The following is a 13,535-nucleotide window of genomic DNA, read 5'->3' as shown; positions in this document are numbered from 1 at the left end:
AATATTCTTTCTTTATTTTGTATATTTTGTGTTTTGCTTATCATGTGGTAAGAGGAATTTTTGAGGGGATCCAGTCTATTCGGTGTTCTGTAAGCTTCTTGTATCTTCACAGGCATTTCCTTCTTAGGTTGGGAAAGTTTTCTCCTATAATCTGGTTGAATATATTTTCTTTGCCTTTGAACTGGTATTCTTCTCCTTCTTTTATCACTGTTATCCTTTGGTTTGGTCTCTTCATGGTCCCAGATTTCCTAGATGCTTTGGGTTATGACTTTATTAAATTTAATGTTTTCTTTGGCTGATGAATCTATTTCCTCTATCGTATCTTCCATCTCTTGCATTCCGTTGGTTATGTTTGCATCTGTAGTTCCTGTTTGTTTACCAGGATTTTCCATTTCCAGAATTCCCTCAGTTTGTGTTTCCTTTATTGGCTCCATTTCAATTTTCAAGTCTTAGTGTTGTTTCATTGTGTTTTTTTTCTTGGTTTTCTTTGCTTCCTTTAAGGGATTTATTGGTTTCTTCCCATTTTTTATTTGTTTTCTCCTCATTTCTCCTTTAAGGGCCTCTATGGTCTTTATAAAGTTATTTTAAGGTCATTTTCTTCTGCTTCTTCTGCGTTGGGAAGTTCAGGTCTTCTTGCTGTAGTACCACTAGGTTCTGGTGACACCATATTGCTTTTGGGTTGTTGAATGTATTCTTGCATTGGTGTCTATCCATCTCTTCCTGCATTCCTGCAGTCGGTGCAGGCAGTGTCTTTGCTGATCCTCTCAAGCCCCTCTCTCCGCCTTCTCTCTCAGTCCTCTCTCTCAGCCCTCTCTGTGCAGCAGATGTCTGTGTCTCAGGGAACCAGCCACTAAGGTCTCAAAGGATGAGTGGGGTTGGGGGAAGAATGGGACTTGTAGGTTATGGGGTGCTGTGAGAGGCTGTGGGTGTAACCTGCCTTCAGGAACCTTTCCTGCTGACCAGCTAGGGCAGCTGACATGGGTGAGGGAAGGGCGTGGGATTTTGCCCCATGACCTAGGGCCTGGGGGCTCTTTGGTCCAGATGTGAAGCTGGCCACTCACCTCTTAGCCCCCTCTGTGCGGTAGTCTTACCCTTCTTTTGTGAAGACTATTTTTTTTAAGTACGGTGTAGCTGCGTTAAATGTTCCTGGAGTGTGCTCAGAACGAATGAGTTGCTTTTGGCAAGTTACTGTATCAAACGTCTCTCAAGGGAGAAGGCAGATGAGAAGCAACCTTCAGAAAGGCCGTGACGGGAAGTGAGGGTGGGCCTGAGTGCCAGAATACTTGCTTCTCCTTGGCTCTCAATTGGATCCCCAGAACAGAAATAAAACAAAAATACGTGAGGATCTTTGTTCTACAAGAAAGAGGAAGGGAGTTATGCGAATTCATAAAAGAGGCTCTGGCAGCTGGTTTTCGACAGAATGGGGGTCCTGAGAGCATCGAGACATAAGATCGAAAGGCCCACAAGACTAAGATAAGGGCAGATTCCTCCCTGTTTAAACAAAGCCGGAAGTTGCCCTGTAAGGTTTTGGGTTTTGTTGTTGTTTTGGTTTGATTTTGGTTTTGTTTTGTTTTGTTTGTTGTTGTTGTTTTTAGTTTAGTCTTGTTTTTAAATTTTGGTGCCTATAGCATTTGCACAACATCCACGGAGAGTGAATACTTGTTGGTCAATATTTGATTTACAAATGTGTCTTGAATTAAAGGCTTACAGTTGTCAACAAAGAAGTAGGACATCTTCAGAAATGTCAGCAGTGTTTCTTACGGGGTCGTTTTCCCCAGTTTTCATCAGCTCTGCTGTTTCTGAAGAATGTCAGGAGGCAAATTCGTACATATAAGCCTCTTCTTTCTGCCAGTCAAGGGACGCAAAGTACAAGCCACCGAGCTGTGGCTTCCTTCCTGTTCTGATGTGTTCCTCAGATGAACACTCTGCCTAGGTTAATGGCTTTCCTGAGGCAGGCCCTGTGGTTTGAAGCGGTCTCATTGAAAATATGGCAGAAGTTTAGTGCGCAGAGTGAGAGTTGGGGTAGGGAAGAAAAAAAGCATAAGCCAGGAGCCGAGTGTCGAGCAGGTGCAGTTGTACCAGGAACACACTCGAATGCTTTGTGTCTGCAGCTGTGGTTCCCCTGTGATCCTGAACCTTGGGGGTTGGTAATGTCAAGCCTTCACTCACCAGAGGCCAGATAAAAGCACCCGCCTTCTAAAGGGGCAAGGTTCAACAAAGCAACATTGAAGCACACAAAAAACAGGACTGAGGAAGCTCTTTTTTTGTTGTTGTTTTTTGTTGTTGTTGTTGTTGTTTTTTGTTTTTACAAGACAGGGTTTCTCTGTATTGTTTTGGAGGCTGTCGGTCCAGCCCGGCCTAGCGAGGAAGCTCCTTCTAAGGATTTGAAGTGACGATCATAGGCCAAGCTAGTCCTCGGGACTCCTGTCAGGAAAACAAAACCAAAAAACAAGAGAACACTTCAGTCTCTCAGCCTCTGTAAGTGTATAGATGACGGGTCTCACCCTTGGACCTCGTTGTCACAGACAAACAACGTTAATGCGCTAGACACACAGACAGACTGAGGGATAATTAGACTATCACGCACGACAATACAGTGTTGCCACGGAACGAACAAACACAGATGTGTAAATAAAAATTCCTGGCCAGTGAAATAAAGGGCTGCGAGCTAAAGGTGCATGACCTGGATCTGATCTAGGGCTCCATTTGATTGGAAGAATACAAACTTCTGAGGATTGTCTTCCCATTTCTTCATAGGTGCCATGGTACTGGCGTGCTTCCTAATCTCCTTCCCAGCACTATGAAGGAGGAAGGGAGGGAGGGAGGGAGGGAGGGAGGGAGGGAGGGAGGGAGGGAGGGAGGGAGGGAGGGAGGGAGGGAGGAAGGAAGAGAGAGAGAGAGAGAGAGAGAGCGCAATTAACGTAATTTTAAATATGCCAAGGGTCTAACACATAAGAAAGCACAATAAAGCAATCCTGAAAGCATCCCAGGAAGTACCTGAGACAGACGACGTAGCTGGCACTCGCCTAGCCACCTGGGCAGGTGAGCGCAGAGTACCCGCGCATGTGCACAACTGAACTTGCTGTCCCAGATAGTGCAGCCTGAGGCTCAGCTGCCTCGCTTGCGCCACTGTGATTTAAGGGAGGATCGCGGGCCACGCTTGTTTTAGCAAGGGTGGGTACTAGGCGCAGTGTAAGCAGGTGCACATAATGGAGAAAATGAGGTGTCTTAGCTGGGAAGGCTGAAAGTGGTCCGGTGTCTGACTGGGTGAGTTAAGGGGAACCCTAAGCAAGAGGGCTGTTCTCCTCTGATGCCACTGTGGGTTTCAGCTAATCTAGTTCAGGGGAGAAACGAGCAGACTAGGGACCCGTAGAGTGTAAACTGACGACAGTTTGCACCTGCTGATCCGAGCCTGGGAAAGGACGCATGCATGGTATTTTGTGGGTGGCAAAAGGACTAGTTGAGGTCTGGGCTTACGCAGACTTAGGCCGTATCTCACTGAATCCACTTAGTGTTTCTCTATGGGCACATATTTAGGGCTGATCACATGGGATTAGATAATTTACCAGGAGGCTCATCACTGCAGAAGAGTGCCCCCCCCCCAAGAATGGGAGCTGCTAAGCAGTAGGTCGTGTTAGGAGACTCTGCAGAGAACCACAATAGAGAGAAACTAGGCATGGGACACAGGCCACAGTTAGAATGCCAGATGTCATTGCCCTGCATGTGATTAATACCCGCCAAAGACGCTATACACGGACTGGGTTGGGAACAACCACATTAGACAGTAGACCTGAGAACAGCCAGGCATACTCCAGTGAGGAACCATGCCAAATGACGGCTAGCGGGCTGCGGAAGCTGCTTGTAAGACAAGCTTAGATTCTCGTCCTACAGCCACAGGGAGAATCCCACAAGCGAGCCAGGCTTCCGCTTCTAGGAGCATCACTTCCTCTGTCTCTTTCCACGTGCCAAAGCCATCTTCAAATAGTTCTGTGATTTTATAAAAATGTCCAAACAGCATGGTACCGGCAGACACACACAAAAAAATGGATATGTTGTTTAACTGGCATACACACCCAAAAAATGGATATGTTGTTTAATGGAATAGAATAAAGGGCTCCACACACCTACAGACACCCGATTCTAGGCCAAGATGCCAAAAACACACATTGGAAAAAAAAAAGACAGCATCTTTAACAAATGGAGCTGATAAAACTGGATGTTCACATGTAGGAAAAATTAAACCTGATCCTTCTCTTTCACCCTGTACCCAACCAATTCCAAATGGGTTAGAGATCTCAGTGTTATACCTGAAACCCTGACGATTCTAGTAGAACGAGTGTGGAGTGCAATTCAAAACACAGGCTCAGGTAATGGCTTTCTGAATAGGACTCTCATTGCCCATGAAACGGGCCCATCAGTCAACCATTGGGACCTCATGAAAATAAAAGTCTTATGTACTGCAAAGAGTATGGGCATCTCAATTTAGACTCAATAGGTTATTTAAAGAAAAAGAGAAGGAATGTTGGGACGAGGAGATGAAGGGTGGATCTGGAAGGAGACAAAGAGAGGACTAGATGATGAACATAATCAAACTGTGTTTTATGAAGTTCTCAGAGAATTACTAATAATACATATGAAAATGTGAGAAATAACTGTCACTCGTTACTTGCCTCCATTTCTTATTGGAGATTGAATCTAGGGCCTCACAAACGCTCGGCAAGTAACACTGCCATAACTCAAGACTCTCACCACAATTTATTTCATTGCAAAGGGAAGCGCATACTGATAGCTAGCTCTCAGAATTAAGGCTTCTGTCACAGGTACTGGACTTCAAAACACAGGGAATGCTTGTGCATACACATATGGTAACCAGAAAGCTTCTTGTTATCGTAAGTGAAGTCTGCCTCCACAGACAGTGCATAAAGAAGACGTGGTCTGGAGGGCAAGCGTCACGGCTGTGACTTCAGCCCCGCAGCTGTCATTGTGTTATTGAACATGTCAGTGCTGGCCGTGCATTGGTGGCACACACCTTTAATCCCAGCACTCGGGAGGCAGAGGCAGGCGGATCTCTGTGAGTTCGAGGCCAGCCTGGTCTACAGAGGGAGTTCCAGGACAGCCTCCAAAGCAATACGGAGAAACCTTGTCTCGAAAAACCAAAGGGGGCGTGGGGGGGGAGAGGCCAAACCAAGAGGAGCTCAAGGCCAGTCTAGGCTATAGAACTCCATCTCTCTCTCTCTCTCTCTCTCTCTCTCTCTCTCTCTCTCTCTCTCTCTCTCTCTCTCTCTCTCTCTCTCTCTCTCTCTCACACACACACACACACACACACACCACCATCACCACTCCAAGTAACCAAGTATCCAATATAAGACAGAAACTAGAAAATACAAGCTATTCCTGTCTTTTTCTTAATAATTCAAAACCTTTCTTCTGCACCGCCCTCAACCCTCCTCGCCCAAAATATCATCAGTGAGACCATCGGCTAGCACAATACTCTTATTCTTACGCATTTCACAGTGGTTTCCTTAACACAGAAAGCTGTCATCTCAACAAGCAGTACTAACAAGCAGGCCCACATTTTCAGCTACTTCATGCAATAAAACCTGATTTTCAACTGCAAATGCACACAGCAAGTGTCAGGTGCTGTGACTCTGGGAAACCCAACTCTTTGTGCTTTGTGGTTCTGGGTCCTCCTGGGCCTCAGAATCTTGCTGCATGCAGATACACGACGACCAGAGAGAAAACCACCGCCGTTTTCCTAGGCAGCCCAGTCTTTGTCTGTCTGTCTCATAAACCTTTCATAGCCAGGCAGAAACGAAAATGCCAAGGCCTTCAGCAACGACGACACAGCTCAGCAACAGAAAGCAGATCGTCTGTAATTAATCATTTGTAGGGAAAGTAAATGGCCTTATTCTGTTTTAGGAAAACAGAAGCAAACGAAAGACTCAGACTTCCCAAGTACCTGTTCGTTACTACCAGCAGTGCTTCCTAAATGTGACCACGACAGGTCGCCAGAGGGAAAACAGAGTTAGGTTGCACACCTTTCCTGGGAGCTGTATTCTTTTAGAGTCCGTGGCGCCCCTCAACAGGGATTTTAATTTGTGGGAGGAGCCTGGAGTTTGTCGTAGAGCACCCCAGGTTGGGAATGCAATCCAGAACCCTAGAAGCAATCAATCAGTGATTCAATCGATTAAAATGTAGCTGTTAGGGTATCTTTTTTGATCCAATCAGAACCGTCTCCTTTGAGCCTTCTGCATTCCTTGGATACCTGCCCCCCGGCCTCCCCGTGGGTGGTTTTTGTATGCTTAAGTGGTGTAGTGAACATTTTTCACAGTGCTCGGCTGGTTGCTGAACTTATTCACAGGGGTTCCTTCCCACAAGTGATTGAGAGTATTTATTAAGAATTCTTTCACCATGCGGACATCTGAGACTTCGATTGCCAGAGATTAAACACACCCTACCCCCACGACATAAGGCCATCTGCGTCAGATCTTAAAACAGCACTTCAAAGGCCTTTTGCGCATAAATAGCCCTTGCATGAGGGGTTTCATTCATCCGGCTGTAGCTCGGAGTTTGATTCCATCTCAGTGACGGAAGACCAAACAGTGAAAACGGCCGTCTAAACTGATTGGGGGGGAAAAGCCGATCCGAGGGAGTCAAAACTAGGATCTCAGCCCTGGGTGGGGGTGGGGGGTGGGGGTGGAGGGGGACCACGCCCTTGTCCTGCGGTTTCCCTGCGCGGGCGTTCTCGACCCATTCAAACGGTTGTCCGTGCTACCGTGGAACCCGAGCTTTAGAAGGAAAGAGAGGGGGGCTTAAGGGTTCCCTCTGAGCGCTCAGCAGCCAGCCCCAAGCATCAGAGCCAAAGAAAGCCGTAGCGAAGCGGGGACCGGGAGAAGAACGTTCCCCAGCTTTGCAGGGACGGCAAGGGCGCGGGGCGGCCGCCGCGCAGGCGCAGGAGCGGGGCGGGGCTCCGGAGGCGGGAGCAGCTATGAATGATTCAATAGACTGAAACAAGAGACGTGTTTTCGTCAGTTCCCACATGGTCTAGCGGTTAGGATTCCTGGTTTTCACCCAGGCGGCCCGGGTTCGACTCCCGGTGTGGGAACAGAAGACAATTTTTGTACAAAGCCTAGATTTTAAAAGATCTGCTTGCCTGGGACAATGGATCTAGAACGCCCGTTTGACAATATTGACAATACGGCTTGCAAACTTAATGGTCAAGCTGTTATGGTTCACTGATCCTGGTGTTCTTTTACGACCCGTTCTTATAACCCGTAAGCTGCTAAGCAGGTGCTGGAGTTGGATAGTTGGATATAGAGTCTGTAACAAAGTCCGCCCAGCTCCGGTTCTGTAGGTTCGGAAGGGGGAAGTCGCTGAGGCTTGGATGCCAAGGGAGCAGCCTCCCAAAGGATAAACAGTCTTAGCGGAGGAACCGTGCTCGACTCCAAAGGGCAACCTGAGAGGCCTCATTCGTTTCTTCCTCTTCGTCACATTCTGCCCGACGATGTATGGGAAACTGAGGCATGGAAGCAGCCTCTGGATAAGGACTGTACTTGTAGTTAGGCTCAAAGTTCCTACCGAGAAAAGTCAAGTTTTCAGGGAGGGGGGCCTTGAAACCTTCAAAGCTGGAAATAATTCCTGTGCGTGCACCCGAATGCTTGTCACCCGTAACACGTCTGCATGTACGGTGATGTCTAGTGCATACCTACAACAGATGGGTGTTAGCACCGATCCCCGTGCCACTCATAGCTAAGTTTGTCACCAACCCCATCATGCTCCAGTTGCTGGTGTCCTTAGCGTGATTTGAATAAAGTCGAGAAAAGAGGAATCTGGACCAAGGAGACTGCAGACTATTCATAAACCAACAGCATGATTGGCAGGCAGAGGTAAAAGTCTGTAGTTGGAGAAGTCACACTATGATGCAAAGGTGGAATTTCTACTTCTTAACTCGATACTAATTCCTACATCTTTCAACTTGCAGGAGTCCATATATGATGTGGTTCAAACATCATTCGATCTGCTTGCAAACTAGTGCTTCAGGAATCGTTCACCATGTGACGTAAGACAGCGTCTTTTTTTAAAAACGCATTTTGTTAAGTCTTGAAGCGTTTCATACAATGTTCTGACTGTATCCACTCCTATTCCTCACCCTAAACCCTTCCAGTATACACTTCACATCCTCACCACTTATAAATGCAAGGGCAAATTCTTAAGACGTAATTCTTAGACAAAAAAAAAAAAAAAAAAAACCAAACCAAAACAAAACAAAAAAAGACCTTGGTAATAGGCTGCCAGAGTTTCTTTCCATCTTAACTCCCCTTCAGAAGTCCTTGTTGGCGTCAGCCATTGTTATCCAAAGGTTTCACCCCAGGCTGTCTGCTGTGGCAGACACACAGAGACAGTAAGACAGCTCCTGTTGTTTCAGATAATCCCAGCACTCAAACCTGGGCAGTCCAGTTGTATAGAAGCATAAATGTGGATAAGACCGGGCATGAATAGCTATTGTCCAAAGGGTGAGCTTTTCTTGTGGCCATTTTCCTGCTTGCCTGTATTTTCTTTCATACCATGGATATTTCTACCTGACTTGTGTGCACTGAATCAAACTATATTTCTCAGATTTCCTTTCCTGCAGAATTTGATTCATCTATTGGAAGACCAGAGCATGCCACGTTGAAAGAAAAGCCTAAGGTTTCGGGTAACGCCTCGGTAGCAGTGACCATCCCCCTGACATCTGCCAACAAGTGCAGGCTCCAGGGAGGGGCACTGGTGAATCTGCCAGGTGCTTCTGACAGCTGTGAGCTACTAGCAGTGACAGCGGTGGCAGATCAGGCTCAGACAACCCTGGCAGTTTCAGGAGATCCTATGTGTGTTGGCAGAAGCGTGGTTCCCATGGTGATTGTGATACACAGCAAGGCCCATGAAGACGAGGGGTCTATTTCAGCAGAATGTCAGTCCCTGTCGGTTCTTTCAGCCCAGAGTGGTGGAATAATATGCAGTTATTAGCATCTGAGTAACCTTCTGGTCATCCCTTCTTGCCTCCCCCCCAAAAAAAAAAATCTGGAACTATGTTACTTTTCCTTCCTGAAACATCTGTTTCCTTGGCTCTGGCTCATGTGATACAAATACTGTTACTATGATCCTCGTCGTCCATCAAGCTCTCAGCCTTGCTGACTTTAGCTTGGGAGATCAGGGAGCACCGTGATCCACACGGCATGTTTCAGGAAATATATTTCATAGGCAACTGATTGACGAGCTAGCAAGGCTGGAAGGTGAGTATCAGTCCAGTTGTTCTCAAGATTCATTGGCCACTTGGAAATTCTGAGTTTCGTGGGTTTCAGCTAGGTCAACTGTACCGTTCTCATCCTGTTTCTTTATGACGTGCTCTTTCTCACTCTGCACCCAAACTTTCACCTGGACAGGCTGTGACTCCACCTGCGGTTAAAGAGTCAAATCACAGACTTGGTGTTCGGCTCTATCTCTTCTTTTTTGCAGCTATAAGGGATCATGGATTGATGAAAGGCCATGATACAAGACACTTGAGCTGAAAGCTGAAAGCCTTTTCTTTGAAGAATCTCTCCAGTGCAGTCAGAAGGAGGCAGTCCACCACCACAATAACTTCTTCCAATAACCTTGTGGTAAGCCTCTCCTTTAATCCCAAGCCAGCGATAGCTTCGATAAATATTTTGCTATTATGCCTGTGACCTCCCAATATCCTAATGTCTACAAGTGACAAGATCACTACTGTGTTTATAGCCAAGAAAAGGTACCAAAGTAAAACTCTCTTCTTTGGGGTCTGATTCCCTGGACACTGTTGCTTATGAAGCACGATCAGTTGTTATCTGCCCATAAAAGCACAATGCACTGGATGGTTTTTATTTATTCCATTTCTGTGTGCTGCGGATCCAACGGAGGGTCCTGTGAACACTGGACAAATGCTTTACCACTGAGCTAGGGGCCCCTTAGGAAGAAAGAAAGAAAGAGAGAAAGAAAGAAAGAAAGAAAGAAAGAAAGAAAGAAAGAAAGAAAGAAAAGAAGAAAGATGCATTACCAAAACTTAGGAGAACCTGCTGACGACATTGCTGGATTCTGCAGTAAGTTTGGGGCCCTTTGAGACCTCTTAAGCTGCAAATGCTAGTAGTGGCAGTCAGTCAACCTCTTAGAGTGGTTACTTGGGATACATATCCCTACTTAATTTTTATTATTTTTCTAAGTATTTATTTTATACGTATGTATTTGTGTGTGTGTATGTATGTATGTATGCATGTATGTATGTATGTGTGCCTAAGTGTATGTCTGCTCACCATATGTACACAGTGCCCATGAACACCAGAAGAAGAAGCCATCAGTTAGTTTCAGGCCTGGGTGCTGGAAACTGGGCCAGAGTCCCTGGAAGGAAGGGCAGCAGATGCCCTTCACCTCTGAGCCATCTCAGCAGTCCCTGAGACACACTGCTTCAGTCCCAAGCTCCTGGACGGCACCTCGCTCCTTTTTTAAACTTCTGGTCGGAAGGCCGAAGAGATTGGATTGGAACCTGGGAATTTTGCAGGCCTTGAAAAGAGGAAAAAAAAAACCGCCCCTTCCTTCCACTTTCTGACCTATCAGAACCTCAAACCGAGAGAAGCCAATCAGAAACCAGTCGGCCAGATGAGACTGTGGTGTTTGTTAGACTTGAGCACTCTGACACTGCCCAACACAAGCTGATGCAGCCCTATACCAGCCGTATTTCTTTAGGGTGGGTCAAGTTCGGAGTTGTCTGCCTTATCATACAAAGTGACGTGCATTCAGCAAAACACGTCCAATTTTGGATTTTGCTCGGTTAGTGATATGTGCGCAATCTGCTCTGAATCGAGGCAACAGCAGAGAACTACGGTTCTGGGTTGGCCAGGCCACGCAAGCGCACAAACAACTGTTTCCTGGAGTGTGCGGTGTTGCTGCACTTTAATGAGGAGGTGAGATTTTTTTTTTCAAAGCCCTGGTGACTTGAGCCTTTCCTAATCTAGCAGCTTTGCCGGGACGTGATTACGTCATCAGCCAGGAGCACACACGTGCAGTATTTGTTGAATATGAAATTTGGCTAGGAGACTGTAGCTGTCCTGCTTCTAACACCATTGGCATGCCGCTTTGGGGTATTTGGAAGGCGGATGCTTTGGGGCTGGTAGAACCGCAAGTGTCTGGTGTGTGCGATCCTCAGTCCGAGCGCTAGGTAGCGCAGACGTGCGCGGAGGCATCCGCCCCATCAGAAGTAGCAGGATGGGGGTGAAATGAGGAAGAGCTAGGATGCTACTGAGCATCTGTTAGTCCCACATGGCCCAGTGTAGCTTAAGGCATGGTCTTCTTCTGCAAGAACTGCCATGTGCAACTAACAACTCTGGCCAGAAACCACTTAACACTCCATAAACACTGTCCAGCTGAAAAGTCAGATTTCAACAAGCCGTCCATCTTGTCAGTCAACCCAAAGTGAAACTTTATTTAAAAAAAAAAACTAACACTATTGAAAGACCCCGAATTTATAGAAATAAAATATAAGCTTAAACAAGGAGGGCATTCCACTAGAGAACTTGGGAAGTGAACAAAGGACCCAATCCCAGGAACTGGCCAAACCACAGAATGGAATGTATGGTTTAGCAACCTTAATTGCAGAAGGGCTGTAAACCCACAAAAGGCCAATTCCAGGCTGCTGACCACCTGTGATGAACTGACCAGGGCGTCAGAGATGGGCAAACAAGATTCGTGGGAAACAAGGAGATGATAACCACCATTTACTTAGGGAGAGATGATTAACTCATACCAAGGTTTGAAGAATTTACAATGTGTAGGTCAGGAAGACATCTACTTCCCCTGGTCAGTAGTCACGTACCCCCCCCCCCGGTCACAAGATAGGGACCCCTCCCAAAGGCTTGTGGTTTTTGTCTTTAAAAGCTGATTGTAACTGAACCTCGGGGCCAATCGGTCTAAAAGCTGACCGAGAGGCCCATCTGCAGATGCCTAAGTAAAGCCTCTTGCGTGTTGCATCAATTGGCGCATGGACTCTTGATTCTTGGGGTGACGAATCCAGCTTGGGGACCCCTCCTCAATTCGGGGTACCCCAACACTATAAGATTGGATTTTATTCACATTCAGCCAGAAAGCATTTGCCTGATAAACAGATGAATAAAGAGAGACATGTTTATTCTGGGGAAGGACCGGCAAACCCACCCCGCTTTTCCATTTTGCTTTGGACGATAACCAGTTGAGAGCTAGAGTACATCCAAGCACAATAGCCATTTCCACCCAGTTTCCCAGTGCTAGCTCCTGCGCGCTCTCTAGGCTCAGTCTCCCTACTCTACATGTGTATCTTATACAAACGCAAGCAAAAATGGCTCATCTGCAGCCTCGGGAAAGGAAATTTTGTTTTTACCGATAAGCCATGTGAGACGCACGCTTCCATGTCAGGAAAGGAGGACCATGGAAGGCCAATTTGTTGAGATTGTAATGAGCCACGAGCATATAAGACACTTTTTTTTTTTTTTTTTTTTTTTTTGGTTTTTACGAGACAGGGTTTCTCTGTATTGTTTCGGTCCAGCCCGGCCTCGAACTCACAGAGATCCGCCTGCCTCTGCCTCCCGAGTGCTGGGATTAAAGGCGTGCGCCACCACCGCCCGGCATAAGACACTTTTTATTCACCAGCACACACGCCACTGGGCAGGCAGGCACAGCCAGGCACTCAGCGCCCACAAGCCATAAGAGGACAATGACAGGCATGCGGGTGGGCACATGGGCATTTGGAAGTAGGCACACAGACCGAGAGTTAGACACAGGCTGATGAAAGATACCAAAGGCCCGGACTACTCACCTCAGTGCTGTATCTACGCAACAGAAGCATATGCCGAAAAGAGCCATATACTAGATTGTGTTATTGTTTACATTGGAGTGCTCCAATCGTTCAGCGTCAGAGCCATTTTGTGGCCACTCATAGCACCACACACACACGCGCGCCTTAATTTCTAGTATGTTTCTAGTCATGTTATAGCTGACCCATACTGGATATCTATATCCGCACCCTGTTTTCTAAACTTAAACTGGCGCTTTGAGACGTTGGCCCCCAGCAAGCATAAGCTCCAGAGTCCAGCTCCAGATGAGGTCAGGGTCTGAAGATGGGTGTGCCCAAGAGAGGCGACAGGAGGAATCAGATACAGACACTTGCTTAGTTCCATTTTAGGAGAGAAGGGTGGAAAAGAAACACATCCCCTGTAGAGATGCAGGCCCATGCAGGGAACACAAGGAGTGGGGGAGGGGAGGGAGGGAGTCAGGCCAGGGTGGTTGGGAGAATCTGACAGCCTGATGGACTAGCGGCCAGAGTCCTCTGTTTCTGCAGAATTTAGTAGGCAGGGATACATCCACGTCGATCCAAACCGTACATCATATCATTAGCTTTTGACGTGTGTTTAACATTTTCTCTCATTCTGTCTTCGAGTTATCAGTAATAAACTACGACAGAACAGAGTTATCATTTCCAATCCTTTTCCCTCAAGTTTTGACATCATTGACGAAGTTAT

General features: G+C 46.7%; 1 long non-coding RNA gene and 1 other non-coding gene across 2 annotated transcripts; one reads left to right on the top strand and one right to left on the bottom strand.

Annotated features, from left to right (window-relative positions):
* Positions 1-511: 511 nt before the first annotated feature.
* Positions 512-6,068, bottom strand: LOC110343239. Its single transcript, XR_002385450.2, has 3 exons — positions 5,960-6,068; positions 2,684-2,798; positions 512-2,424 (listed from the first exon to the last, which is right to left on the bottom strand). It is a non-coding gene; the product is annotated as an uncharacterized LOC110343239 (long non-coding RNA).
* Positions 6,069-7,033: 965 nt separating this feature from the next.
* On the top strand, positions 7,034-7,105 carry Trnae-uuc. The gene has a single exon. It is a non-coding gene; the product is annotated as a tRNA-Glu (tRNA).
* The last annotated feature ends 6,430 nt before the right edge of the window (positions 7,106-13,535 follow it).

Source organism: Mesocricetus auratus, unplaced genomic scaffold (genome assembly GCF_017639785.1).
Source record: "Mesocricetus auratus isolate SY011 unplaced genomic scaffold, BCM_Maur_2.0 Super-Scaffold_100030, whole genome shotgun sequence".
In the NCBI taxonomy this organism is placed as follows: Eukaryota; Metazoa; Chordata; class Mammalia; order Rodentia; family Cricetidae; genus Mesocricetus; species Mesocricetus auratus.
Note: the sequence above shows the minus strand (reverse complement) of the source record. Positions and strands in the feature narration are given on the sequence as shown.